The 16,841-nt window shown below is 34.9% G+C and overlaps 1 pseudogene; it reads left to right on the plus strand.

Moving 5' to 3' along the window:
- The first annotated feature begins 10,744 nt into the window (after window positions 1-10,744).
- Window positions 10,745-11,567, plus strand: LOC114083899 (olfactory receptor 8D2-like; annotated as a pseudogene).
- The last annotated feature ends 5,274 nt before the right edge of the window (window positions 11,568-16,841 follow it).

The following is a 16,841-nucleotide window of genomic DNA, read 5'->3' on the forward strand; positions in this document are numbered from 1 at the left end:
ATAAAACTCCCTTGTGTATATATACTGTCTCTTCTTTATCCATTCTTCTGTTGAGGGACACCTAGCCTGATTCCATAACTATTATGTATTGTGTGTTGGGATAAATATGAGTATATCTGTGTCTCTGAATTATACTGATTTAATTCTTTTAGACAAAAAATGAAGAGTGGTAGAGGTGGATTATATGATAGTTCTATTTTTAGGTTTTGATGAACCTCCACACTGATTTCCATTGTGGAAATTGCCTTTGTTACAGAGGCAGAGCCTGCTGCAACACTGAGATAACCATGGTGATCCTTGGTTACCAATTCTTGCAATTATGCCAAAAAAAAAAATCAGACATGTTGTTCAAATAGTCATGGGCTAAAATGGAAAAAAAAATGGACACTGTCAATAGAGAAAGCATGACCTTTAAGAGGAGAAGTATGGTATGTCTCTTGCTCTCTTGTTTTATTGGAGGTACCAGGGAAGTTTCCAGAGAGCACTGCCCAGGTCCACCTCTTGATTTTCAACTGTCAACAGGACTGCATCAGACTTCCAGTTCCCCACTATGCATGGTAAAGTACAGGTTCCTTTGGCTCATGCTGACTGTTTCTAATTGGAACTTGTTCTTACAGATTTTATGATTAGGGATAATTAATAAGTGAAAATTGATGAATGGGAGGTATTAAATCCAACAAATGGAAACATCTGACCTCAACAATTTCTTCTAGTAAACTGTGAATTTACAGAAGACTATTGTGGAGCATGGAATGGACACTTATCCCCTGCTCCTGATGTTTCCTTCCATGTGGAGGACATCAGTGCCATCACCTGGCTGTGCTCTTCTCCCTACATGACTGGGGATAGCTTTCCCTTCTCCTTTATCTTTTTTAAGAGAGAGAGAGAGAGAGAGAGAGAGAGAGAGAGAGAGAGAGAGAATTTCTTAATATTTATTTTTCAGTTTTCGGTGGACACAACATCTTTATTTTATGTGGTGCTGAGGATCGAACCCAGCACCCTGCACATTTCAGGCAAGCGTGCTACCGCTTGAGCCACATCCCCAGCTCCCCGTTCTCCTTTTTCTTGTATAATGGTGGCCTGCCTATGGGAAGCAAGTTCTCTGCCACTATAGGGAGTGGTGAGCCTGTTGAGCAGATCAAAAATTGTTAATCACATAGTAAAAAACATTAGAAAATCTATTTTTAAGTTATGTTTGTGTCTGCAGTCTGCATCACAAGATTCATGTATTAAAATGTGACATTTTGTCTCTGATTTATCTTATTTCTCACTGTATAAGGACTCAGAAGAGACTAGCATTCTGTAATATGTTGTTCATGACTATTAGAGACTGAAAAAATGTTTAAAATAATTCTAGCTATAAAAGAAGGTAATGAGACACTAATGATATTAAAACACCATAAAGTGACATAAAGATTTTAATTAGAAGTAAATAGAATGTCTGGAAGGAAATCTGTAATCATTGAAGTTAAAAAGTAAATAGATAAAGTACATTGACAGAGTTGGAGAGATAATAAATAGAAAATTGATTGGAGTAAATTATATAATGTTCAGCCAAGATGAAATGAGAAAATAAGGAAGAGAACCTAAATGACACAAAAGACAGATATAGGTACAGAAACTCCAGAAAGAGATAATCCAGGAGAAGCCTTATCTGCATATACAATGGCAAAGACATATTCAGAATTTTTTTAAAAAAATGTATTCTTACAGAACAAATAAACTCAAATGAACACATAAAAATATTTGTAGAAAAGTTTTAATATCTGTTATGAAAATAGCAAGAGCATAGGAGTGGGATAGCAGCAGGGAGTGGGGGAGGGAGAAAGAGAGAAACAGGGAGGGAGAGAGGGAGGGAGGGAGGAAGAGAGAGAGTATCTAATTATATATAAAGAAAAAAAATAGTGATCTCAAGTTTTTAGCAGTAAATACAGAGTTCACAGGCAATGAAATAATATATTCTCAATGCCAAGGAAAAAAACTCTTGTCAATTTAAATTCTGTATTTAGTCATTTATGTATTTCATAAATGATGGTGAAATAAGAAAATTTCAGGTGGAAAATAGGGCATTTTAACTATTATATTCCCACTGAAATTACAGTCAACAGAAATGCTTTAGTATTAAGAATACAGAGATGGAATAAAGGGATGAGACCAAATACCATTGTGTGGGGAGAAATTATTCAACATATTGGTTGATTTAAACAGACATTCATTATAAACAAATCAAATGACAATAATAACTACATTAAGAGCATTTATGATAAGGTATCATTAACTTACCAAACAATAACATGCAAAATGGGGTAAGGTTAGAGCTAAAATAGTTTATGATTTTTTAATTCTTTGAGAAGAGGTTATGTATTCTGACTACTTTAGACATTGTTAATTCAAGGACATGTGCTCAAATTTTAGATTGTCCTCTAAGATAGTGGGAAATATGTAATTTTCAAATGAGAAAAGAAAGAACAGGAAGAAAAAATTTTAAAATGTAGCAAAAAATGTATAATAAATAGAAGAAACAAATAATAGCAGAAATCAATTTAAATATGTACGTAACATTAGCAAATGCAAATGAGACAACTCCATTATTTAAAAGAGGGGGCTTTCAAATTGGGGGTCAAAAGGCTCAACTCGCAACCCTTATGTCAGTACAGCCATGCTATTCAGAGGGAACAACTATAAAATTGAAGGACAAATATAAATTGAAAATAAATAAGTAAAACTGAAATACCAGGAACAAAGCTACCAACACAAACTGCTATAACTAAATTAATACAAAGATAAAATGACTTTAACTATGATTAGCAGAGATAAAAAAAGCCACTTCAAAATCATAAAGATAATAGCATTTAATAGCTTCAAGCCTGTATTTACTTACTGTAGGTATTACACCATTGACAATGCTCTCAAAAGTGAAGTCCATGTGTTTTTTTAAATATATTTTTTAGTTGTTAGTGGACCTTTATTTTTTTATTTATATGTTGTGCTGAGAATCAAGCCCATGTTATTTTTAAGAACACATGGAATACAAATTATACTTATGAACTAGTCCTTAAATTCAGTCTCAATAAATGCAAACCTGTAAATGAAGACCACTTTCTCTAATTACCATGCATTATTATTAAAATACAAAGTTCTCCACCCTTCTAGATTTAAAATTTACTTATGAATTTTCTGAACTCCTTCTCTGATATTTCATCAACTTCGCTGTCCATGGGTTCTGTTATTATAGTATTATATAGTACAGTATCCTGGTTTGTTTGGGACACTTTTCTCCCTTGTTTTTTCATGTTGCCTATGTGTCTTCCTTTCTTGCAGTATGGATCTGAGATATTACAGTTTCTTCCCTATATTCTTGTAGTCCCCATGCAGATTGTCTGTACCTCACCGTGATGTTGTACTTCCAGACCCTGCTGGTGTTCCTCAGTGTATGTTACTGCATGTAAAGTTGGTGGTGGCAATAGCCGAGGTAACTCGAGATAATAGTTGAGGTGGCCCAAGATGGAAGCAATGTCTTACAGAAATGGGTCTGAAAGGTGGGCCTCACACTCCCTTTGGGATGCCTGCTCTGAGATGCAGCTGCTTCTAGGCCCTGTCTGCTGTCAAAAAGTTTCAGGTTAAATGTATGATATGTCAAGATCATTGTAATGTTTTGAGCAATTAATAAAAAAAATTTTAAAAAAAGTTTCAGGTTACTGCATGGGGAAGCTATGGAGATGACTGCAGGGTCCCAAAATGGAAGTGGATTAGGCTTAGGCTCCAAGGTCGGGGGGCAACTCAGATATACCCTGGACCTGGGTCCTGCGCAAGTTGGTGTGGATGGATCTGGGCCGGGCCTGGGCTCCTGAGGTAGTCTGCTGGTTGGAAGAGGCAGTCCTGTGCCAGAGGCTAGGCTTCCATGGGTGTCTGCCCAAGGGGTGAAGAAGGAATGGACCCAGGCCTACTGTGAGCCTGGGTCCCGCACTGTCTGGTGTGGGCAGTCTGGGCTGGGCCTGGGCTCCTGCGGTCTAAATTTAAAATTTATGAAGCACTTTCAAATATTTTACACGGTAAAAACAAATTCAAAATGAAATAAGAATATATTTAGAACTGAATAAACATCATAGGGTGTTAACATATACTAAAACTTATAAGAAATCGCTACAGTAGGAGTAACAGGGAAACTTTGTCCTACAATTAATTTTATTTTAAGATAAGATAAAATATTTTGAAATTAATGTGCTAAGGATTGAGAGCAAATAGCACAGTAAACTCAAATAGTAATAATGCTTTACTTATAAAATATTATTAATATTATAGTGTATTAATAGTAAGTACTTCCAGAAAGAATAACATAATAAGAAATGATAAAACTGTAATTACAAATTCAAAAGCTGGCTATGCACATGATTAAAGAAATAGAAAATAATCTGGAAAAATCAATTGAATATAGGAGAAAATCCCCAAAACTTTAGAATGGAAAATGGGCACACAATTCAGAGTGTCAGATACAGAAAAATACATCCTGAACATACAATGTATTTGAGAAATTCGATTAAATAAAAATCTTTTTGAAAAACCACTACTTATCAAAACTTGATTTTTAAAATCTTCTGACAAAAGTATAATAAAGAAATATAATCAGGAGTTCAAAATCTCTATTCCCTCTAAAAATGCTTGAGATAGTATGTAAATTCTAATGAAACTGAAAACTAGCCCAATTTATGTGAACATTTTTATGGAGTAGAAATAGCCCTCTTCAATTGTTAAGAAAGCACTTATAAAAGCTGGCGATGGTGGCACAGTACTGTAATCCCAGCTGCTCAGGTGGGAGGATTTTGAGTTTGAGACCAGCCTGGGCAAGTTGACTATTTATTCAATAATAAATAAATGAATAAATAAAAAGAACATTTGTATCTCAACAAACAAGGAAGCATAAAAAAGGTATATTAATATGGCAGTATAACATACTTGGAAGGGTCAGTCATGGTAATATGCTACAGAAATATGTAACTTTTCTGATATCATACCAGATAATACCTTTAATGTAATGTAGATAATGTAATCATCTAGTATAATCTAAGATCACATATTAAAAAGTAGGACTTTAAACAGGTAGCCTAAACTAATTAAGATATCAAATTCATGTTTTCCTGAAAAGGATATTTTAATTACATTTGTTACAGTAATAACTGTAGTTAAAACCCTAGGTTCCCTTATGGATTTCATAACAGAAAACAGTTGGGCTTTTAAATAGGAAAAGCTCAGTAGCTTTCCAGATATCAAATTTCTTGGGGCTGCCTGAGATAAACTTCAGTAGAGATTCAGATGAAAAGTTTTGATAGGAAGTATGTTTGAAGAACAAAATATACTTTTTTATTGATTCTCTCTGAGATCTATCCCTTGGGTGAGTAACTGTTTTTAAGAATATGTGGAGCTCTATTTTGATTTTTTTTAGCTGTATATTGTACAGGGAGACAAATATTGGGAGATTTTTGTATACCTTTGGGAAACAATAATATATTTCTAAGCAAATGCAATATTTACAAATAATATATGATTTCATTTTTATGGTAAATTTTGTAAAATAAATGGGTGTCAATTTCTCACAAGGTTGTACAAATCTATGTTTTTGAATTTGTTCTGTTTAAATGCTATGTTTAAATAGTTCTTCAAGATAATGCATCAAACTTAATATGTAAAAGCTATTACAATTTTTTTACTTTGACTCATTTTATTCTCAAAAATAAATCGTATATGAGGAGTTTTATATGTGAGGATATTAAATCACAGGTATTATAATTTTTCTAAAGTTTCATAACTGGTAAGTAGCAAGGTCAAGGTTTCATTTTGGCTGTTCTTGATATAGAGTGGTATAAAGATTTGTACTGTGAATACTATGATATTGTATTCATTAATTTTTTGAGATTGTATTCACTTATTTTTTGAGACTCCAAAACAAGCATTGCAGAAAAGATCAACCATACTTAAAATTTTTGACTGGAAAAGGGTAATACTTATTTTCTGTTCACATGTACCCTGGATGGTTTAATCTCCCGGATTGATCTCCCTTTATCTGCATTTCAGTGTCAGTATTCTTTTCAGAACCACTAATGAGTGAAGCAAATCTTGCAAAGCTGAGAGTTCTAATGTCCTGCTGTCCTAAAACTGCTACATTAGGGTACCTATAAGTTCTTGCTTCTGTAGATGGCTTTTCCTATTTCAACCATGTCCCATCAGAGACCCAATTGATAAGTGGGTCACAGCCTTGAGTTGTAACTGGGCTCTTAACCATCACTGACTGTCAATATTGAAGACATTCTTGGCATTATTTTAGATGTGGCAGATCCACAAGCCTGGTTAGGATGACAGCATTCAATATCCCCACACTCCTGTTGTTCCCAATGCTTTTCAGAACAGCTTACTGCCATAGATGTTCCTGACAGCAGAAACAGCTCCTTCTTAAATCTAAATCATTATGTCATGCTATTCGTGGTCTACAAAATGCTCCCAAATCTTGATAGTTTTTCAAATGTCACTGTAGGAACCCCAGGGATCTTTTGATCTCTGTGCTTCTTGAAACCTGACCAACGTTTTTGTTTTCTAATTGAAAGACTGTCCTCTGCTCCATGATAGCTGGGAGTAAAACTGCTTCTTCCTCTGTTCTTGAGCAACACATGCTGTCATCTGCTTTCCCATTCATGTCCCTGGTTGAGGCTACTTGCTGTTTTGGGAAGCCTTGGAGAGTCAATTGGAGAGCAAATTCAGAAACCATTTTATAAATGTAAAAAAAAATATTAGGAAGAGTTGCATAGTGATTTAAAATTTGCAGAGGTAAGGCTGGGCTGTATGTAGCTGAGTAGCAGAGTGCTTGCCTAGCAAGTGTGAGGCACTGGGTCTGATCCTTAGCACCCACAAAAATTGAACAAATAAAATAAAGGCATGCTGTCCATCTACAAGTATAAGAAAAGCCATGCAGAGGTCTATACAGACTTTGTCTTTATAACTATTGGTCCTATTCATAAGGAAATAGATGCCAAGAAATGACCTGTCCTGTCACACAGACTCTATGACAAGGAGTGCATGCAGTTCTGCTTTCAGCCCACTCGTCTGCCTCCAAACAAGAAGGTTTTCTATCTATATCATTAATCATAGGGGACAGGAGTTAGGATTTGAATGAGCAAAGGTTTCATTCTGATTAAAGTCATTTAGATGCTATATAACATTTGTTTGAGATAAGTTAATAAACATTGAATATCTCCTTTCCATTGTATTTGAATCCAATGAAGATTTGACCTCATTCTCTACCCAGAACACTGAACTTCATGAATTCCATTCTCTAGACAAAAGACCAACTTTATCAGTTTCCAAAGGTATCACTGTAGTGTTTGAAATTCTGATGTCTAGCCAATTTTAATCTTGTCTCTTGAATGAAATTACATCACAAAAATGAGAATAGTGCGATTTCTTCAATAACTTTATATTCTGTAGGCCTCAAAATACTAGTTTAGGTACATTTTTTATTAAATTCCATCTTTTCAGTGCAAAAAATAACAGATTAATACCTACTCTAGATAATCATCTGTTTAAAAAGTGAGGGTTTTAAATAAAGCATTGTCATAAATTTATCTATGTTAAATGAAATAGTGAATAAATATCAATTTTTAAAACTTTTATCTTTATTCTAATTAGACACACATATAGTAATATACCTGTATATAACTTGTATCATTTATTCACTGAAAATTCCATGGGTGACTTGTAGGCTCCTGGTGACCTGCATGGACTCTTACATTACTTAATGGCTGATGGTACAAACAACAAGCTACTTTTCTTGGATATGCATTTATGTTTCTCAAGAGTAGGAACAGACACTTTTATGTCTTATAGTATGGTTGAATTGTAAAGCTGTAAAGGCAGTAGAATTGTAAGTCACCAAACATGAAATAAGATTTGGAAGAGAAATAAAACAGTATCTTATTGGAGAAGATCACATCACCTAAGGTCAACAGTCCCGCAGGAGAGTATATCACTCATGCAAATAGTAGCTGTTTATTTTCAGTTTCATTTGATGTAATAGTATCTCATTTTCAGTAAAATCTCACATATGTAAATACCTTACATTTGTTCATCTACCAAGTGACTTACTGAATTACTTTGGAAATTTAATTATTGTATTTTATGCTACACTGATTTTTTGAGTTGAAAATAAATAGATGCACTTTTGATGGTGATTCAAGGCAATAATTTTTATGCACATGACCTATTTTGTGTATTTTTTCCCACATGACCAGACTTTGGAGTTTAAGAGAGCTTTGCAGTTTGGGGACATTTTTTTTTAATGTTACTAGTTTTCAAATGATTTACAGGAGGCTGTTTAAACTGCTTTGCTTGCTACTTTTACCTTTGATTAACAGCTTTCTCAGATACTCCTCTCTTTCAGATTTGGTGACTTCATTTTGATTTCTTCAGGTATGTTAAAATTATTTCTTAAAACAATGATATGGGGCTGGGGTTGTGGCTCAGCAGTAGAGCATTTGCCTAGCACGTGTGAGGCCCTAGGTTCGATCCTCAGCACTACATAAAAATAAATAAAAGAAAGGTATTGTGTTCAACTACAACTAAAAAAAATGAATTAAATAAAAAACAATGATATGGCACTAATAGCTGGTACATGAGCTGGTTTGTGAATGAACTTTAATAAAAGGATATTGTGATACTTAGAATGGTTTCTTTAAGGTGTAACTTACATTCATTGATTTTATAATATTGGGATTTAAAATCACATGATAAATATCTATAAATAGTGAAATATTGCTGCCCATCAGTTGTTTTCCTCAATCCAATGGGCTCTATCAAAACATAAACTGATAGATTTTGTTTACTTTGACAGATCGGCAATTTTAGTCTTAAAAATTCAGAAAGAACATCTCTTCAGTTTCAGAGACAGGTCCTCTGTGGTTCTGACCTCTGGACAACACTTCCCAATGGCAAAGGTTTTTATAATAATTGGAATTGTAAAAGGAAATTTAATCAGTGCTGTGTAAGTCTATCAAAACTTATGGTAACCACTAAATGGATCTGAACCTAAACTGCCCCATTTCTGTCTCTTCTAGCTTTCATACTATGTTGGCTTCTTTGTGAGTAACAAAAATATGTGTCTGTCTGATTCTTATAGTTCATTGAACAACTTCAAAACATACTCCTGAAGATGGTCCAGTTTCATTGGTATTATCAATGGGGCCGTTTGGAGTTGTGCCTTGGCAACTCTGATTCTCTTTCTCTTAAAGTATGAGCTCATTTCCTGAATTCAGACCATGGCTCTTTTCTCATACATTCTTGGAGAAAACACCCCATCTAGTTCAGTCTTTAAATCAACACATATATTGATTATCCTTAACATGTTGTAGAAGGTTTATAGAGAACATATGTTGCAGCAAATTTTTAAATCTTTTGTTAGAAAGGCCACTGAGTATTTGACTTTGAATAAAGGACAGGAGGAAGATGTAGGAAGGGAAATGGCAATGTGTTGATGGTTTAGGTGTTCACCTAAAGGTTAGCTCGACTTCTTTGCTGTTTCTTGAACAGAAATATCTAAATTCTAATCTAAGCATGGCCTTTGGGACCACAATTCGGTCAGTCAAATCCACACTAAAAGGAACAAATGTCTTGGCCCACTCAGGTTTTCCTTCAGAAAACAGACATGAGAGAATGAGTGTTGGAAGTGATTAGAGCCATTTCCATACATTCTTTTCTGTATTTCATAGATATCTGTATGTTTCATGGGCTTTTACAAATTGTCAATTATGCTGATTAATGGAGGTAGGCTGGGAACTGAAATGGGCATTTCTCACATGGTCACAGCTAGATCTGAAGCCATCAGGTCACAAGGTCTGAAGGTTCTATTGGCATATGCTGAGATAAAGAGGGTAAGAGTTCATACTTTATTGGTATGAACAAAAGACTAGTTTGGTCTGGAAAAGTTTCTGCTTTTTCTCAAAGTGTTGTAGTTGGAGGCTTAAACCTGGCAACAAAATGAAAGGACATTGACTTCAAGAGGAGCTTTCAGGGGAGGGGAAAGGGGAAAAGGAAGGACAGAAGAATAAAATAGACATTATTATTGCTGAATATATATATGTGCCGGCATGTGATTCTGCAGCCTGTACACTCAGAAAAATGAGAAATTATAACCCGTCTGATTCAAATGTATGATGTGTCAAGATCATTGTACTGTCATGTGTAACTAATTAAAACAAATAAAAAAACTTTCCAACACACACACACAAAAAAGAAAGGAAAATTTGCTGAACTTTTTCTTTTTTTACTTTCCAATCTAATAGTGGGATTAGTAGTAATTTTAAGGGAATATTTTAAAAGTGATAGTATACACCAATACACCACTTTTTCAAATTATTTATTTGTTCTAATTAGGTATATATGACAGAATGCATTTCAATTCATGGTACACAAATGGAGCACAACTTTTAATTTTTCTGGTTTTAAAAGATGTAGAGTCACAGCCTTAAAAAAAAGGAGGAGCTTTCAGCATGGTTGGGTTTGAGTGGAGCCATGGTTCTGTGTTATAGTTAAGAGTCTCTGTCCTCAAACTTTTAAGAGGTCTTTGGAAAGGATGAAGTCATGAGACACATGAGGTTGTCAGGAATGGAAATCACCAAAAAGGACATGAAATTCTGCTTTGGAAATCAGAAAATTAATACACCCTTTTCTCTTATCTATTCCTACAGATAATATTTTATAAGAAATGGCTACTTGAAATCATTCTTCAGGGACTGATTTTATACTGGAATGGTTAACAAAATGACCGGAGCATCAGTTTCCACTCTTCCTCCTTAGAATGTATGTGGTTACAGTGGTGTGGATGATCCTCTTAGTTGCCATCAGTTCTCAGCTTCACTCTTCACCCTTCACTCAGCTTCTTCTTTCTCAGTCATTTGTCCTTCATTGATCTCTGCTACTCTTGTGTCATTACCCCTAAGATGCTGGTGAACTTTGTGTCAGAGAGGAACATCATCTCCTTTCCAGAGTGCATGACTCAGCTTTATGTGCTCCTTTCTTTGGCCATTGCAGAAGGCTACCTTCTAACAGCCATGGCATATGACCGTTATGTTGCTATCTGTAGCCCACTGCTTTACCATGTTGTCATGTCCCACAGGGTCTGCTCCATCATGATGGCTGTGGTGTACTCCCTGTGGCATACTCCCTATACTCCAGCACTGCATCAATGAGGTACTGCTGTTTATTATTGTAGGAGTTAACATCTTAACTCCTACACTGGCCATCCTCATCTCTAATGCGCTCATCCTCTCTAGCATCCTCCATATTCATTCCACTGACGGCCAGTCCAAAGTCTTCAGCACTTGTTGCTCCATCTCATGGCTGTGGGCATCTTGTTTGGGTCTATAACATTCATGTATTTCAAGCCTCCTTTGAGCAGTGCTATGGACCAGGAGAAGATGTCCTCTGTTTTCTGCACCACAGTGATTTTCATGCTGAACCCCCTGATCTATAGTCTGAGAAAGAAGGATGTGAAGAACGCACTGAGAAGGGTGGTTGTGGGGACATAGTCGTCCTGATAAATAAGCAATCAAGAAAAAAATAGGAAATCAAGAAAAAATTAACAAGATGATAAGTTGTCAGAGGATCTTTGAAATTTCTGTCTTGCAAGGAGAAAACTCATCATCATTTGCAAAATTCATATTCATATGCTTAAGAATAATTGAGAGTTTTGTGGAGTTTATTAAATAACAGTTTTCTGATATGTTTCAGGGACATAAGGGTCGGCAATACAAAATATGGGAAGGGAAACAAACATTATGAATTTTATCATTATGACAACAATATTTTTATGCCTGTTAGAAACTAGAGAAGTTATTTATATGTGATGGAGTGTCTGAGTGTTGGAACAAGAATGTGCATAAGTGAGTTTATATGCATCTTCATTAATATTTCAGTTTGTGTGGACATGAACATACTTTCCACATATTGTGTTTTATCCAGTGTAAAGAGACATTGTACAAAAGTATCTGGTTTAGTTTACTTGGGAAACTCCTTGGCCTTAATGCTCTCATTTCTTAAAAAAAAAGATTAATTTAAATCTCTTTTCTGTTTCAGTTTAAACATAATTTGATGAAATTGTCAAGCTGCAGAGTACAGGACATAAGTTAAACACTGTAAGAACTCTAAGACACCAGTCCAGAGATCAACTGAAAATGTAAAATATTCTTCCTTGTAAGTGAAGAATTTATTCCAGTGGTCTAATTTCAGTTTTTCACAAAGACAAGCATGGCTAAAGATGACCTTCCAATTTTTACTGCTCTGTTCTTTCCCCATCTCTCACACTTCCGTCCTGTCACCATGTGGGTTTAGGATGAGATCCCAGGCTGCCTCCAGTCTCAGCTTTTCAGTCTCTCTATTTACACACAACTTCAACCTAGGGCTGTGTGATGAGTGGGAAAACTCTTCTTTGTAATAAAATATGACAAATGATTGTAACTAGTTTCATATGGTGGTTGTAACAAATTTCCACCAAGTGTAGTGGATTAAAACAATGGATATTTATTCTACAGTTCTAGAGGTTAGAAGCTCAAAATTTCTTTTAATAGGCTCAAATCAAGGTTTCAGCTGGTCCTTGTTCCCTCTGGAGGTTTCAGAGTAGAGTCCATCCCTTGCTTTGCCTAGATTCCTGGGGCTGCTGGCTTCCTTAGCTTGTGGCTGCATTGCTCCAATTTCTGCCTTGTGCTCTATGATATCTCTTGTCAGGATATACCTGATTTCATTTAAGGCCAACCTGGATAATATCTGATAATCTCCCTTTATCAAAGCCTTAATGTAGTCAGATTTGCAATGTCTTTTTAAAAAAATTTTCCAGATAAAATCACATTAAAGTGTACCAAGAACACTGATATGAATGTCTTTAGGGAGACATTTTTTCATCTACCACAATCCTCAGGGACACAAGGACCTCTGAGATTAATATGAATGTTACACATTGTCTCAGGGATTCATAGAGTGTTGACTGAGGCAGTAGCTTGGAAAAATAATTCCAAAACTGTCTTAAAAACTCAAAAAAGTACTTTAACTCATTCTTGGAAAAAGGATGTGTTCTGCTCAAGTTATTGCCAGTGTCTGTCATTACATAAAAATTGTACATTTATTCGTTTCATATGCAACATCCTGAAGAGTCACAGCCCACCACTAATAACTTATCTTTTATGATCAACTCCAGTACCATGGCCAGCTACAATGATTTCACTTTATTTTACTTTGAGAACTGTGTGTTTCTTTGGCTTGACTAGAAGTGAGTGGAACCTCTTCTACATTTTCTGAGCTTCTCTATTTTAATCAGATACTTTCTAAGCTGGAATAGTGCAGAGTAAGTCCTATATAATTTTCCAGTCATAATTTTCCACCTCCACCATCACCTATGCACAGAATAATTTTGTCCAGAAAGATATCTGCATAAATGAGAGAATAGATATGAATGCAGAACAGTACTTCCTGGGTTGTCTTTGGGGCAAATGGTGGAGCTATTATTCTTTACTTTTTAAAGTGCCTCAAAATTTTTAAGTTGCACTTCCATTATATATTAGATATTTGTATGGCTTTCTGTGAGATAGATGGAGCTATTTTTCAGATAGGAAAATTAACGTTGACCATAGATAATAAATATAAAACAAAGTGTAGAGTCTCAGTCCCTTACATGTCAGTCCAGGATTCTTTCTACCTTTTTATCATGAAAAATTCTTGGATCAAATCCAAAGGATTTTTAACATGACTTCTGAATTAAAGAATAATTGAGTCACAAAGATAACCCTTCTGCTTCTGGTATAATTTTTCCTATATAGCACTAAGAAATTTTAAAAAATAATGTACTTGAATCCTGTTATTTTATAATAGATGAGAAATATGAGTCTCAGGGTCACAATTATTTCCTCAAATATTTTGATTAAAGGAATATTATATATATAAAGTGCCAAGGCCAAGGTCTTTTACATAATAAGCATCTATAAATATTATTTCTACTGATAGTAGTAATAATAATAGCAATAATAATAATAATAGCAATAATAATAATAATAATAATAATAATAATAATACAAAGACTCCTAGTTAGCATTACAATTGTAGGTAGGGAAGCTTTGGAACTTAAACTTGCTATTGAATAAATTTAATTTTAGTTGATTGTGTTAATATACTGTATGTGTAAACTTCATTAGAGATTATTGAATGCTTTTGAATTAACTTCATTAAAGAAGAGAGTTAACTTGTGATACTTTGGAATTTGTGGTCAGCAGACACAAGAAAGCTGAAGTGACTTTTAAGTGCACCATTTCTGGCTGTGGATCAGGAGACTGTATTGCTTACTTGTCCTGGGACAAAAAGTAGCTTCGACAGGTGTAATGATGAGAAACTGAGGAAAGTCACTTATGCCATTGAAAGACATTAACCTGAGGTCACAGGAAACAGTATAGGAGGAGAGGCAGAATAATGACAGGGTCCTGGTAATTAAAGATCAGTTCAGAGGGAGGGAGTTCATGGACAAATTTTCTCAGGGTCTTAGGATATTTCTTACTAAAGTCTTAGACAGGAAGGGCAAAGAGGACATTCTTTTCCTATGTTAACCTCTCCATACTTCAGAATTTGGATTTTCCAAAATAATACAATTCGAATGTGGGAAAACAAGTTCTCTAAAATTTGATTTGCTAAGTAAAATCAATCAAACACAATACACAAATAAATAAGCTAGCACACAATACACAAATAAGTAAGGTAGCAATCAAAAAATATGTAACTTCTATGTACTCTCAGAAACATATCATAAAAATGAAAAAATATTTTGAATTCCCCCCAAAATTTTAAAAACTAACCATGAAAACCTCAAATAAGGACAGTCTTTATAGTGATAAACATACTTTTAGGAAAAAATTACATTGTCTTTATCCTTTCCTATTTTTTTTAGTAATTAATGAAATCATTTTCAAGAATAAGCATCTGATTTCCAACTTGTTTGGGGGAATCATTGTTCTAATTTTTCTGTGTTACAGAATTCTCATTGAAAATTTACAAATATAAAGTGAGGAACTTCTTTACTCTTGGGACAGAAAGCAATAGGGAGCTCAAAGCATGACATGTTAATTTTTGCAAAGAGTTATTAATATTGAGGACTCCAGTAATCAGTGGGCTATAGAGGTCTTTAGGGATTTGTATGTGCAGGAGTTTGTTTTGTATTTCTAATGAGGTCCCGAACATCAACCTCAGATAAAAATTGTGTTTCATATCACCCTCATGTTTTTAAGCTAGGGAAATCTAGATACTATGACTAGCTTAAACGAGTAAGATTTGGCATGAAGTAAATTTTGATGCTTTATTATTATCCTATGAAATATTTCATTCTTTGATATCATGCCAGAGAAATGCATTGCTTTTTGTTAGATGAAAGAGGGATCTTTAACATGAGCAAAGCAAGCAGTTTCTAAGAACATCATTCTCTGTGCAGGATCCAGCTAAGTGTCCAGTTTTATTCAATTTGGCCATCTTGTCATGTCTAACAGGAGGGCAGTTGGTGACAAGCAAGAGGGGCCACATACAATATTTTGGCTTTACCCAGGAGCACTGGATCCACCATTCTCTCCAGTTGGTCATGTCCTCCCATCTAATTCTCTCAACCCTGTTTGTCACTTCTTTGTGACTCAGGTCACACATTCTTGAGATGATTCTGTGTCTAAATTCAAGCAGCCCTGGTGTAGAGACCCTCACTGGGGTTTTAATTAACTGTAAAGCACTTACTTCCTTTAAGGGTTTCTGGTTTACAAATTCATTAATGTTCCTTGTATTCTTGTCCACCACCCTACACCCACAATTCTTTAAGAGATAAAGATATTAAGGGCAGATCATATCCCAAGTAGATTGTTCAGTTTTGGACAGAATATTAAACATAAATTCCTACCCTCTCATGTATCTTCGATGAATATTCTTAAGTTATTAAGAGATAGACAAAGCTGCCATTTATTTCAAATAACCCTTTTTTACTTCCTTCCTACCTCAGAAGCCCTTGCCACAGGCATCTGCTTTGGATAAAGAGTCTCAGTGAGCCAACTTCAAAAAAGGCAAAGTCTTAATACTTGTGACTACTCAGAGTTTATGAATCTAGAGACAAGTGTTTAAATCTGACCAGCCCCAAATGTTTAAGATATTTTCATTACTCGAACCGAGGTGAAGGACCTGGGATGAAAAGAAGATATAGGAATTCATCTTCTCCTTACCGCATTATGAGCCTTTCTATGTTCAACCATATTTCAAAAATATGTGCCACATTAAATTTTGATTAGTGCTTTTATATAACAATCTTCACATTCATTATTTTAGTTGATCATGACAATCCTTTGAAACAGATATTTTCATTTCCACTTCATAGAGATTTATATCAAATGGCTTGCTCAATGTTGCAAGCTGGTCAGCAAAACAGTCAGCCCTTGAACTTAAGACACTCCTGACACCAAAAAATTTCAATTGGATTGCAAAGCAGACTATGAGTTCACCTTGTTAAACTCTTTCACCAGTTTTGTTATCAAGTAGAAATGACTACTGCACTGACCACATGGACACATTTCTTTCCAGGTGATTATTAAAAGTTCTTAATGTATAAATGCTTACTGTGTGCTTCTGTAAGGGGTGTGTGAAAATACTTACTTGAAAAAAAAGACTATGTGTTTTATTTGTTGCTTTTTTTAACAGGACATTATGCATACTGTCTGTGAATGTAGTCATGGCTATGGACACAGTGCCTCAGTGTACCCTTTAAGGATGACATGGAAAATGTTCTTTCAGTCATTCTTGTA

This window comes from Marmota flaviventris, chromosome 9 (genome assembly GCF_047511675.1).
Source record: "Marmota flaviventris isolate mMarFla1 chromosome 9, mMarFla1.hap1, whole genome shotgun sequence".
Taxonomy (NCBI): domain Eukaryota; kingdom Metazoa; phylum Chordata; class Mammalia; order Rodentia; family Sciuridae; genus Marmota; species Marmota flaviventris.